Source organism: Watersipora subatra, chromosome 6, assembly GCF_963576615.1.
Source record: "Watersipora subatra chromosome 6, tzWatSuba1.1, whole genome shotgun sequence".
Lineage (NCBI taxonomy): Eukaryota > Metazoa > Bryozoa > Gymnolaemata > Cheilostomatida > Watersiporidae > Watersipora > Watersipora subatra.
Genome location: NC_088713.1, coordinates 51,582,560 through 51,594,534, shown reverse-complemented (window position 1 = coordinate 51,594,534; position 11,975 = coordinate 51,582,560). Strand labels below are relative to the sequence as shown.

The 11,975-nt window shown below is 34.1% G+C and overlaps 1 long non-coding RNA gene across 1 annotated transcript; it reads right to left on the bottom strand.

The window, feature by feature from the left end:
- Nucleotides 1–5,735: 5,735 nt before the first annotated feature.
- On the bottom strand, nt 5,736–10,487 carry LOC137398907 (uncharacterized). The gene is made up of 3 exons (XR_010979051.1): nt 10,364–10,487; nt 7,201–7,317; nt 5,736–5,844 (listed from the first exon to the last, which is right to left on the bottom strand). It is a non-coding gene; the product is annotated as an uncharacterized lncRNA (long non-coding RNA).
- Nucleotides 10,488–11,975: the final 1,488 nt, after the last annotated feature.

Here is an 11,975-nt window from a genome sequence, read left to right as displayed (position 1 = left end):
ATTGAATAGGAGGCCACTTTGGAAAATATATCCACGATATAGGGCTTTCGGATAATAGAAGGCTTCTGATAGGAGGCTTCGCTAGAAACATGCTTAAACAACTCTACTCGTCATGCTGATCACATACGTATCTATTTTGCATTTTGCATAAATTTTGCCGGAGAGTTCAACATTTTGGAAAATTTTGCAGGTTAGGAGGCTCTGTAGTTTGAAATGGAGGACCTCCCATTAGCGTAAAATTTGAAAATTTTTATACAAAATTCTGAGTTGTCTTCTCTTTTGCAAGAGAAATTATCTTCTCATTAAATTCAGGGCCTCCTATTATGTTTTTATATCTTGAATTAGATAGTCCAAGTTCCAAGCTCTACTTCTTTTCTTTTTATATAAATTTAGCTAACTATGATATTTAGTTTGGTTCTTTTTACCTGTAATGAACCTTTATTGCATCATTTAATTTTCTATCAATTGGTTAAAAAGGCAAACTAATCCCTGAAACCCCATTTCAGGGATTTTGCCAACAGAACCTAAAAAAACCGATTTGCAGGCACATCTGTGTGTGCTTTGATCTAAAGTTTATCATACATATTATTCATAAAATTGAAAACTTATGCTTTCCCTTAATAGCTTGTTAGTGGGCATGCCTGGCAAAAACAAGCACTTTGTCCATTTAAAAAAAGTTGTAATAAGTTGCAATAAAAGCTAGGATGGTATTGACATCAAGTAATTGGTATTGAAACCATCCTAGTTGTCAAATAGAAAACTTTTAAAACGTATATTAATTAAAACAGTGCATATATTCTTGCTGCCAAATATGCCTGGTAGAGTCAGAGACACCCAATTTTTAAAACATAAATGTCAAACATGGGAGATTTGCATACCTGTGGCCACATTTATTACTTATACAATTTGATTTAGTCAATTCATTGCTACTGAGGCAAAACTGGGAAATATAGCATATGTGGGGCCCTTTGGATTATAAAAGGTTTCAGATAAGAGCTTTCGATGAAACCATGCAGTAACATTGAACACACTGTGCAGATTGCATGCATGTATATCTAACTCGCATTTATCAACATTGGTCAGCATATTTCTTTAAAAAAAGCCCAAACTTACTCAAAAGGAAAAAAATCGACTCTTTAAGCAACCCCGTCAAGGAGTTGAGTTTACAGAAAAGGAAAGCTCAATATAAGTACGTCGAACAAATTGCTCAAGTGAGTGCAACGGTGACAAATAAAATATTCTTAAAACACAATGAGTTTGTATAAATCTAAAAGTCTTTAGTGCAAATGGAGCAACCTATCAAAAGCAGGCCAAACAGCTGTTACATTACCAAAAGATTAAAAATCAAAGCATTCACAAGAATACCATAAAACATTTATCAACAAAGGTGGACTATTTTATTTCTGTCAAATAAAGCTGTAGAGCTTCAAAACGCTGAGCTCTATAATTGTCTTGCAAATTGTGTGACCATCTCCTGGCACCTCGAGTATAATGTGTGAAGTTGTGGTAGCTGTAACTAATGGCTCTGCACAACGTTTAAAATATGATTTTAGCTAGAGATCTTAGAAGCGATTCGCATGAGAACTTTGCTGATTGTAGACACGCCCAGCTACAGAAAGAACTTTAAGGTTGGATGTCATTCCAGTCACTGGATGCCTTTTTGGAAATTGAACATCAACTTGTTGTTTGAAGGTTAGGCAATCTAGACCACTTTGCCTCCACTGGTAAATATGCTGCTCTACATGCAAAGAAACCAGTTATTAACCTGTTAGTATAGTTAAAAATTAGGAGAATGTTGAACACTACTCATTTTACAGACTTTCCCAAGATATCAAACCAGCTTTAAAACAATACTGACTAAAAAGTGTGCTCCATCATGTTGTTTTAGAACGCTTAGGAGATTGGCCAGAAACTTGAAGAGTAGGCTTTTGCAGCTAGCTATATTGGCAGCTGTACTAAATGTAGGTCACACAGAAGATGCTTTCCTACTGAAACTCTGCATAATTATGTTTGCCCTAAAGAGATTGCAGTTCTCACTATGTTGATGTTTTGCCTAAAAAAAATTAACCTAGTAAGCCTTAAAAAATTCTTGTTTCGATGTTGTTAACACAAGTTAACTCAATAAAAGTAAAAAACAACAAACACCATTAATGCTTTCTTTTAAGCTAAAGCTTTTTTTTCAAACTATTAGGTAAGAATGGTATCTTTTAAATATAAAATGTAATGAATAGTTGGGTTAAGAAAAGCTTTATTTTACAAACTAATAATTACAGCGTTACCATTCTTCTTATTTCTAAGCAAAATGCACCAAAATCTACAAAATTTTACACATTCAGCCTGTACTGTGATGAGAACCGTGTAAAGCCACCGTTAAAAGCCAACCATATAAAGCCACCGTTGGATAATGGAAAAATATTGCATCCCGCTGGATTTGAACTTGCAACATTTACCTTGCTAGACTGACACTACAAAAACTATGCTAATTAACCTTGTAATAATTTGCAATATTTGAATGCATAATTATTGCAACTGATTATCTTTTACAGCACTCTACACTGCCAGGGTATTTGTTGGTACAAGCCAAGTTGATTCAAAATCTTGAGCTGAGTAAAATTCCTAACTGTCTACACGGTCAATTTTTTCCATGCACAGATTGACTATGAATTGTATAAAAGTCCATTTTCATACAGTTGGCCTTTAACACTGTAAGGTTGGTGTGTATGAATATGCCTTTCACTGCAGTGCATACGTGTACAAATTAAGCATAGGGTTACTGCCAGGTTACTCTGAAAAGCAGAGTTGTCCTCTCGTGCACTCCAAACAAATCCTAAATATTTAGGATTATACATTAATCATTAATTATATAGACATTATTGAAATTCTTTAAATAGTTTAGAAGTTTCTATTAAAACAGATTTCAGCTTTTGTTTACACCATTTAGTCTCTGCTTATATGATAAAGCTACTCTTTGCCATTAGCATGTCTGTGCAAATGCGCTCGTTTATAACAGTTCATCTTCGTAGACTATTTGAGATGACCAAAATAAATTTTAGCTCAGCAAAAAATTTAACTCTGATGCTCATATCAACTGATTTGACAATTAAAAAACATTCAGTTTTGAAGGTAGTAAACATGAATTTGGAGATCAAACAGAAGGTGAGGTGAATAAAAGCCACAAGAGACAGACTGCTACTTGTTGCGGCTAGCTAACAAAGTAAAATCAGTGTCTGTATGACTTATCATTTATCCATCGTCGGGAAGAGCTTGGGAGCAAGATAGATTTTGATGAGACTAGATATCATGACATTCAGCTTGGTATACAGACGGTCCCCAACCTACGAACGAGTTACGTTCCGAACAATTGTTTGTACAGTGAATTTGTTCGTAAGTTGCTTCAGTGCTATATTTTGTATTATAACTTAACCTTAACCATGGTTTCTGTGACCGCAACCCATATGATCTACCTGCTGATAACTTCAACTCCTTTACTACCAAATGGATCTCTCTACCGCGACATAAGTTTTTCGTGAAACTTAATTTCTAAAAGAGTGTATAAATGGTTATAACTTTACACCCCAATTGTTTATTAACAATATTTTTATAGCAAGTTTGTCAGCATAAGTTTTTATGTTAGTTCATGCCCCCAAAAATATTACAAACGAGTTGTCGAGTGAGAGGGACCACTTTTCGTCCATTTTGAAATTACTGTGAGGTAAGCACAAAACTCTAGTCGGATGATTTATGAATATTATTAGTTTACATGTTAATTAATCTGATGAACATAATTACTCTCATTAGTACTATTGCTCAATAAAGTTGCTCAGTCTATAGATCTGAAGTTAGTAACCATTTATGGCTGTATTGCTACTGAAATTACTGGTCATCAGTAAGAAGATTTCATAAAACAAGTTTTTGCAAAGCAAAACTATGCTCAGGTTGTAAACACATTCTTATTTGCTCAACATATGCAAATAATAGCTTTTTTCAATCAGGTATAGATGTAATAAGTTAATTTACTAATTAATCAGTAATCGGAAACAATTTGTACAAAAGCTTGCTAAAGCCGCATCATGCAGCACTTGGCCATACAGAAACACATCGCCAAACGAGCTGTATTATTGGTAGTTTAAGAGTTCACACTGAAACAGCTTCAACATAAAATTAAGACATAAGAAATCAGTGCAAAAACGGCTTCGTATTACATTTACTTCATGCCTTGTTGTAATTGAGCATCATACTGCGTGCACAATTAGGAAAAATGGCTGCAAGATCAAAATTTACCAAGTCTTTAATTTGTTAATGAAGCCGTGATAAAAAACAATTTAGACAATTTATGCAGAACTTAAATGCAACTGCATTTCATCAGCATTTTTATAAGCAGGCTTGGTGTAAAAAAAAAACAGAGTAAGAGCCATACTACAAGTTCATGAAGTTTTGAACAAATTGTTACTTTACCCTTCAATATGTTGTAAAATGCTAAGACAAGGTTAAAAAATTATTGACGCTGTTGGAAGAGAGAACGTTTCAAATGCCTCTAGATTTTAAAAAAACAGCTAAAAATGATGGCCAGGGTTCTTGAGGACACTTTTATTTGTATGAAAGATTGGTAGATAGAACATTATTACACAAACAGACAATTCCAGAATTAAAGCGCAAACATTGTGGCCATAAAGGGTAAATAAAAATTGTTTCAAAGTAAAAGCCAAAAGGCTATTGTGCCTGGTAGTGGTAGCATCATTACCATATCATTTTTCTATTGAATAACGTAATACACTTTTTATTAGAATAGAACCGACTTTGGTACATTAATTTGTCCTACATGTGATGGCTCTTATTAAAGACCTAATTTTCACCAATGAAGTGTGCCCTCAGATTAAGATGACATTATTTATGAACCACACCGCCTATCAGAGTTTTTTAACATACACATTAATCAGCAGAAGGTTTTACGCCTAATGTTACCGACAAAAAATCTAAAAAGTGTGTTGCAGTATGAGCTTGGTCAGGTTCTCATCCTCTTTTGCTGATACAATAGGTAGCAATCAGTAGTCCATTTTCCAAAGGTTTATTTATTGCCCATTTCTAAAACCTTGGTAGCTGTAAAGGTCTAACACAGCTGTTTATTGCAATAATAAACTGTAAAAACAAAAATAATGATTCTCAAAAAACTTTGGTCGCTGTTGGCTGTTAACATGTTTTCTATTAGTTAGATGCAGGATGGCGATTGGTTTTTTCCTATTAGGTACACATATGACCGGCTAACTAATTGCCTACTCACTAATAAGAAATGTTTTGTACAAAGATTTTTTAGCGCATTGCTCTTGGTTATAAGCGTATATTGTGCTGAGCTGCACTGCGCAGCCTGTTGTACGCACTCAGTTAATGGACTAGACCAAAATCTGATTGTGTTTTAGACTTTTTCCATTCGGAAAACCCAGGTTACACTCATTAAGAAATACATTCAATCTTTAAAAAATGGTTAATATTTTAATACTTTGATATTGTATTTGTACAATTTAAATATCAATTGTACATGCCACTCCATACATGGTTATTTTGCTTCATAACTATTGTTTTACTGTTTTTGCGGATTGTCAGTGCTATAGTATTTTAGTGTAGCCAACTACCCAATGTAATGACTGCAGTCTCCAGAGCTCACTTTAGTCATCAAAGCCCAATTTAATTATCAGAAGATTAGGACTACAAAAAGTAGAGGACTCATCAACTTACCCTTTAGTTTTTCAAAACACTTGTAGGCCAATATGATTAGTTCTGTGAGAACATGATTAAAGAACAATAGTTCTGCGTGGTGAGCTCATCTTCGTTCTCCAGATTAAACAACTTCTACAAAAGAACAAAGATTTTAACATTGTATAAAAAAATAAGTTGATGAGGACTTTATGCACAGAGTCTCTGACCACCTTCAATTTGGTATTGGAAAAAATGTTGAAAGTGAGCTACCGTTAAACCTATATTTGAATGCACCTTGATTTGATTGGCACCGCTATTTGGGACCACATCAGGAGATTGCTTTGAAAATTGAGCGCCATCTTTTTAATGAACGCCAACTCTATTTGAGGAGGTAAGTTACCTTATCAGTATATGTATAGGTTTAGGTATATTCGCCTTTTGTGAAAATATAGCAAGGAGCTTTTAAGGTCCAAACACACTAGGCGATTTTATTGCAAGCGTCATGAGGGCGAAGATATCGCTGGTGCGTGCATAAACACACTTGAGCGATTTACTAGCAAATGATATAATGGGCACGCTCACAAACTGCCAATAAAAATCCGTATCATTAGTTTTTTCGGAGTTGTTGATAAATTTAGGCCAGTCAAAATGTCGTCGTCTAGGCTACAACATAAACAACCTACACATTCGTTATTAAACCTATCTCCCTTTTAAAAAGTGTACACTGCCTACACTACAAGAAGACAAAAGAAAAACGATTCTTGTATTTTTAGCTGTATTGTTTTTACAATTTTTTATACATATTTTATTTTGTAGTGGTTTTTCATATTTAATATATGAAATATTTACCATTCTCAAGATGGTCAACCGGCGCAACGATTGACTCCGGATGTTGGTTTTCAACTCGGATTTTTTTTAATTTTGTTATAATGGACAGAACTGGGAGTGCTATTATTAAATTCATGAACAATTGAGTGTTCGTTCTGAAGATGTTTCGTAACAAAATAGAAAATTGGAGCTGATGCACGTTGTTGAACATCGGTAAGAAATAATTACCCGCCGTAAAATTACATTCTGGTAAAAACTAACCAATCGAAATGCATCTCGTTAGCAATAAAGTTGTGTAGAGAAATTCTAGCTTTATCGCTCTGCATGAACACGCTGAGTGAATTTTAACGCAGATTAGCTCTAACGCAATATCTGCTCTAATTATCGCCTAATTTGTTTCACCTTAAGAGAATGCTTCAGCGATAACACTTGTTCTATTGAATCAAATATGCTACAAAGCAAAAAATTACTCTGAATTTGTTGTCGGGGTTTTATAAAAACACCATTATCAGCTTTTCAAATGTCTTAACCGCCAGTACATCAGCAGTCATAATTAAACATTGTCCCAAAAACAAGCGGCCTCAAACTGCCTAAAATATCGTACTAATCAAACATTCCATGTTAAGTGGAAAGAAAATGGGATAAACTACAGCATTGAAATTAAAGCACTCTCACACTCACTTCATGAACAGTTCTGTCAAAATCTTTACTGATAACTCAGCTTGCACTTTTATTCCATAAGTGCCAGAGTCACATCTAGGAGCAATAGGTCGGCTTTGCGCTAGAGGACAAGCAAGGCTAAAAGTGATAAAAATTAGATAATACACAATAAACTTTCAAGTTCAATTAGTGATGAGGGAGCAAAAGTATCCTACATGGGAGCTATTGCACACTTTAAACATGATATTTGTACCTCACAAACTCACATGGTCTTTTAGAGTAAAGTAGATGCTCCTATAGCGTATACCTCCTATAGCATAAATTCTAGAAAAAGTCGGGCAATTTTGTGAAGTTTTTGCTTCGTACCGCGTAAAAAACTCAATATAACTTAAAGTGTATCATCGGGCAAGTTCTAAAGTTTGATTTGAGTGTTAGTCTGTCTCGCCACACCTGGGAGAAAAGAAAGCGACATACAGCGGTGTCAGAAAGTATTTGTCCACCTCAAACCTCACTGCCCATTTTATGTAAATTTGTTGTAGTAGTCATGTAGAGGGATTGAACCCTGACAAACCATGCATCATTTAAAAGTAAATTAACATTAGATCTTGTTGACACCATCAGTAATAAAATTACGGTTAATCAGGGATCAATAATCATTTTTAGGTCAATCAATGTGAATCAGTGCTTATTAACTCATTTTCAAACGCAATATGACATTATTAATTTTCAAGTGGAATATTATCACAACAATAGAGGTCCTGTTGGACAGCATGTGCAGCAAAGGTTTACAGTTTTGCTTGTTAAAAGAGGAACAGCTAGAGATCCCAGAATTCATACCAGCGTCAACATCAACCATGGATAAGAAATGTGTCAACGACCTCATCATTCGCCTGCATACGATGGGCAATCTGAGCAATAGAAAAATAGCGAAGAAGCTTAGAGTATTTAAATCTAAAGAAAATTAAGTGGTAAAGAAATGAATGCAGCATCAAACCACCAAAGATCTACCACGATCAAGGCGTTTGAAAAAACCAGCTGTCCAACATGATTGCTGGTTTCAGATTATGAACACTCAAGCGCTCGTGAGGCTTGTTCACAGCATGCCTAAGGCTGCAGAATGGTTATAGTCTGCAAAGGCTACCAGATAAAATATTAAAATGCAAAACAACCCCAATGGCTTTTTTCTGGGCCCATAACAGTACAAGACTGTTATTTTCAATTTAGAAAATAATTAAAGAAGAGATAATAACGAAATTTGCGATGACATATTTTCTGGTATGCAGTGTGAATTAGTAGGCAGCGGTTGATACAATAGAAGATATTTGGCAATTTTAAAATCTAGTTATTTCTATTTTTAAGCTCATTAGGATTGTTTTGATACAGGGTTTTATGTATGCAGTGCAAAATATTTCCAAATTATGATGAATTTATTGCAGTGCTACACTTACTTAAACAGGCAGACAAAGATTTTTTCCCAACACTGTACATAAAGCATTATACATATAATACATACAATTTCCATGACATTCTGACTCTTGTGATAATTTGTCTGAAGTGACAACAGAACAGAGAATAGGTACATATAGCAGTGCAATTGTTGCTAAATACTTTAAGGCTATTGGTCGGTGCATCTGAATGTCACGAGTTGGAGTTGCAATCTTGAGCTCTTAAGAACGAATAGATGGCGAAAAGGTACTATCGCTTTTTGTATAGTGAAACTATTTTTTCTTAGTCAATTGTTGTAAGTCGCTGTCGCGTCAAACTATGCGCTCTTCATCAAATTATTGTCAAATTACCACAATCATGGTCTATTAAACCAATGAGGTTGATCATGAAAAGTTGTCGATGAAAACCAATAATACAGTTAAGGCACCGCCAATACATTCAAAAGAATTTAAGTCGGATTCTCACATGAGTGAGTTTGGAAAGGTCCTGAAATGGTTTAGACAATTTACATGTATGTTAACATTCTTATAATGAAAAATCCTTATCATGTAAACGTTCCTAGAACTGATCAGCTCATTTTAGCAGCGCCTACTGTACAGTCATGTCTGATATGAGAGCAAAATGCATTCTGGTACAAAAGCTCGCAAGTTAATTTTCTTCAAGTCCTATCTCAAAAATGTTTTTTATATAAATTAACTAAAGATAAATTATTTTGTTGCCATCCTCTAAAAAACTACCAATAAGAGATATTACAATGAAAAAAATACATGAGTTTGTCTATTCATGCTCTATACCCATGCCCCCAAGGCTACAAATACCTATGTAAAGGTTATGGTCTGCATTAAAATGTAGCAGTATTATGCACAACATAATTTTGAGTAGTGGCAGTATGCAGCAGTCCATACAGTAGCATACCGTATGGAGTTCTTACCTTTCAGAGAATCATAGCACTAATGATTGTGAGAGAGAGACCTGATGCAACACGCTTGGTACGCTACACTTTTGTGGCATCGCATAAACAAACTTAAAGTATAAATTTAATATAACTGAATTCAGCTTAATAAAACATTCTTGAAAAAAACGTTCTGATCTTATATTAGAGCTAATTCTATTTTTTCTTCATTTTAATTTTTAAATCATCTCTTCCTGGCTGGAAACTTCTCGATTTGCTTATACTCTCATTTCCAGCCAACTTTTTTAAAACAAATCTGAAGCAGACCTGACGGGAAAACCAAGTGATGTAGTTTCCGTAACTGGCCTTTCGCATCTTTGGGCATTTAGTGATACATCAAAAACCACCTTGCAAGCTCGCATCTCTAATTTTCTAGAATTTCAAGGCGAAAGTGGGTAGTGAGATAGTGAATGGTACAGAATTTGTGTAAACATAAATTGCTTGAATTCTTAAATCTGTTCATTGGTTATTGTTATATATATATATATATATATATATATATATATATATATATATATATATATATATATATATATATATATATATATATATATATATCAATATATTTATTTTGAAGGTTTGGGGTAGACTGACACAATCTTCTGAAGAATCAATTAATTTCCTATAGCCAGTTTGTGTATTGACTCGTGTTCGCTTCAAATTCTGTATCATTTACGATTTTGCTACCCATGAAAGTTCATTATAAGTTATGACTAATGTGTTGAGAGTATATGGGAGGTCATTAAGTACAAAGCCCATCAAGTCAAGTAGTCAATGATGACTTACCAGCTGTTCAAAATTAGGTTGGGTACGTGTCTAATGACAGGGAAGAAGCGTTCAATTGACATTTATGATCTACTCATCGCCAAAATCTTCCGGAAGACAATGCAAGGAAGAGGACCTTGATGACCGCCTATATAGATGAAAGAACCTATATAGATGAGTCACCACCGGTTTATATGTCAATGAACTTGATATAGAAATACATTAAGTGCTGGTCAAATGAAAAGCAATACACGAGATGTTATGGATGAATAGCTATGCAAATGGCTTTGTACTAACCCTTGGTATGAAATATTACCCAAGCCTGTGTCATTAGACAGCAACCACATTTGCTAGTTAAAGCTCTAATTTTCAAATAAATTAGACAATGCTATGTAAATACATGTAAGATAATATCATAGTTGTTAAATATAAATACAAACTTGTAAAAATCCATGATACGAAACCGAGTTTTAACCCGTTGATCCTTGCTCGATCTAATCAATGCGTGTCAGTAAACCTAGACAATATGTCCAGCAATCCGAAGTTATTAATTTTTTACCAAATATATCTAAACGTGCTAACAATGCAATGATATTTGGTGAAACAGCAGTACAAAAAGTCGGACAACCTACAGCAGATGTCATCAAACAGAAAAAAACAGTATGTCACCATTATTTGGGCTAAAACTATAAAAGTTCGCGCGATTTTAAACACTCATTAAACATTTACAGATAATATTCATCCATAGCACGCTCATCATCTTTTCATGACTCAAAATATACTGGAAATTTATATTTATTATCATAAAATTCCACATTCGTATCACAGTCATTTATGACCTACCAACGAATGAATCATATTGATTGTTTCGCGATATCATTCTAATAAAATGTGTTATTATAATGAAAGAAGTAGATAAAAAAAAGTGAAAAATGTTACAATTGGAAGTGAAATTTAGAATCTAACATCCTGCGAAAGAATTAATTTTATTAGTTTTTGCTGTTGCTTAAAAACATATTTTGTAAACAGAACCATATGGAAGCCTGTATTCCGCCATTAAGGTTTCTGCCACAGCCTACGCAATTCCGTAATACCAGCTGTGAGGGTTCAGAGGGCTAACATTGATGAGATACTGCATTATTTACTGTTTTGGTTAGTATTGTTCCTTATACCTAAATTGTAAAAACAAATGAAAAATAATTTTCTTTTGTTTTGCAGGTAAAACTACAAAAACATTGACAACAAGCGTGATAATCTCAAATCAGAAGATTGGAGACTAAAATTATAAAAACACTACACCATTCTATGTCATTTTAATTGAACAAGTTGAACTGACTGAAACATGCTACATCTCCGGTGTTTTTTTTGTAAAACCTAACTTAATACATGACACCAGCATAGTCAGTGTGATATTTAAATGCTACTATAATTATTTCCCGAGTTGCATTAGTACATAGCAAGCATAGTTGCTGAATATTGCACATATTTCAAGTGGAGTAAACCCAGCACTTATACATTCTGCTCAAAGAGTTCTTGTGCCAAATCTCAAACTCAGCAGTCAAAATTCTAGCCAATAAGATAAAAATACTCAAACTTTTAAATATCAAGATTTGAGAGAAGATAATTCCCGAAT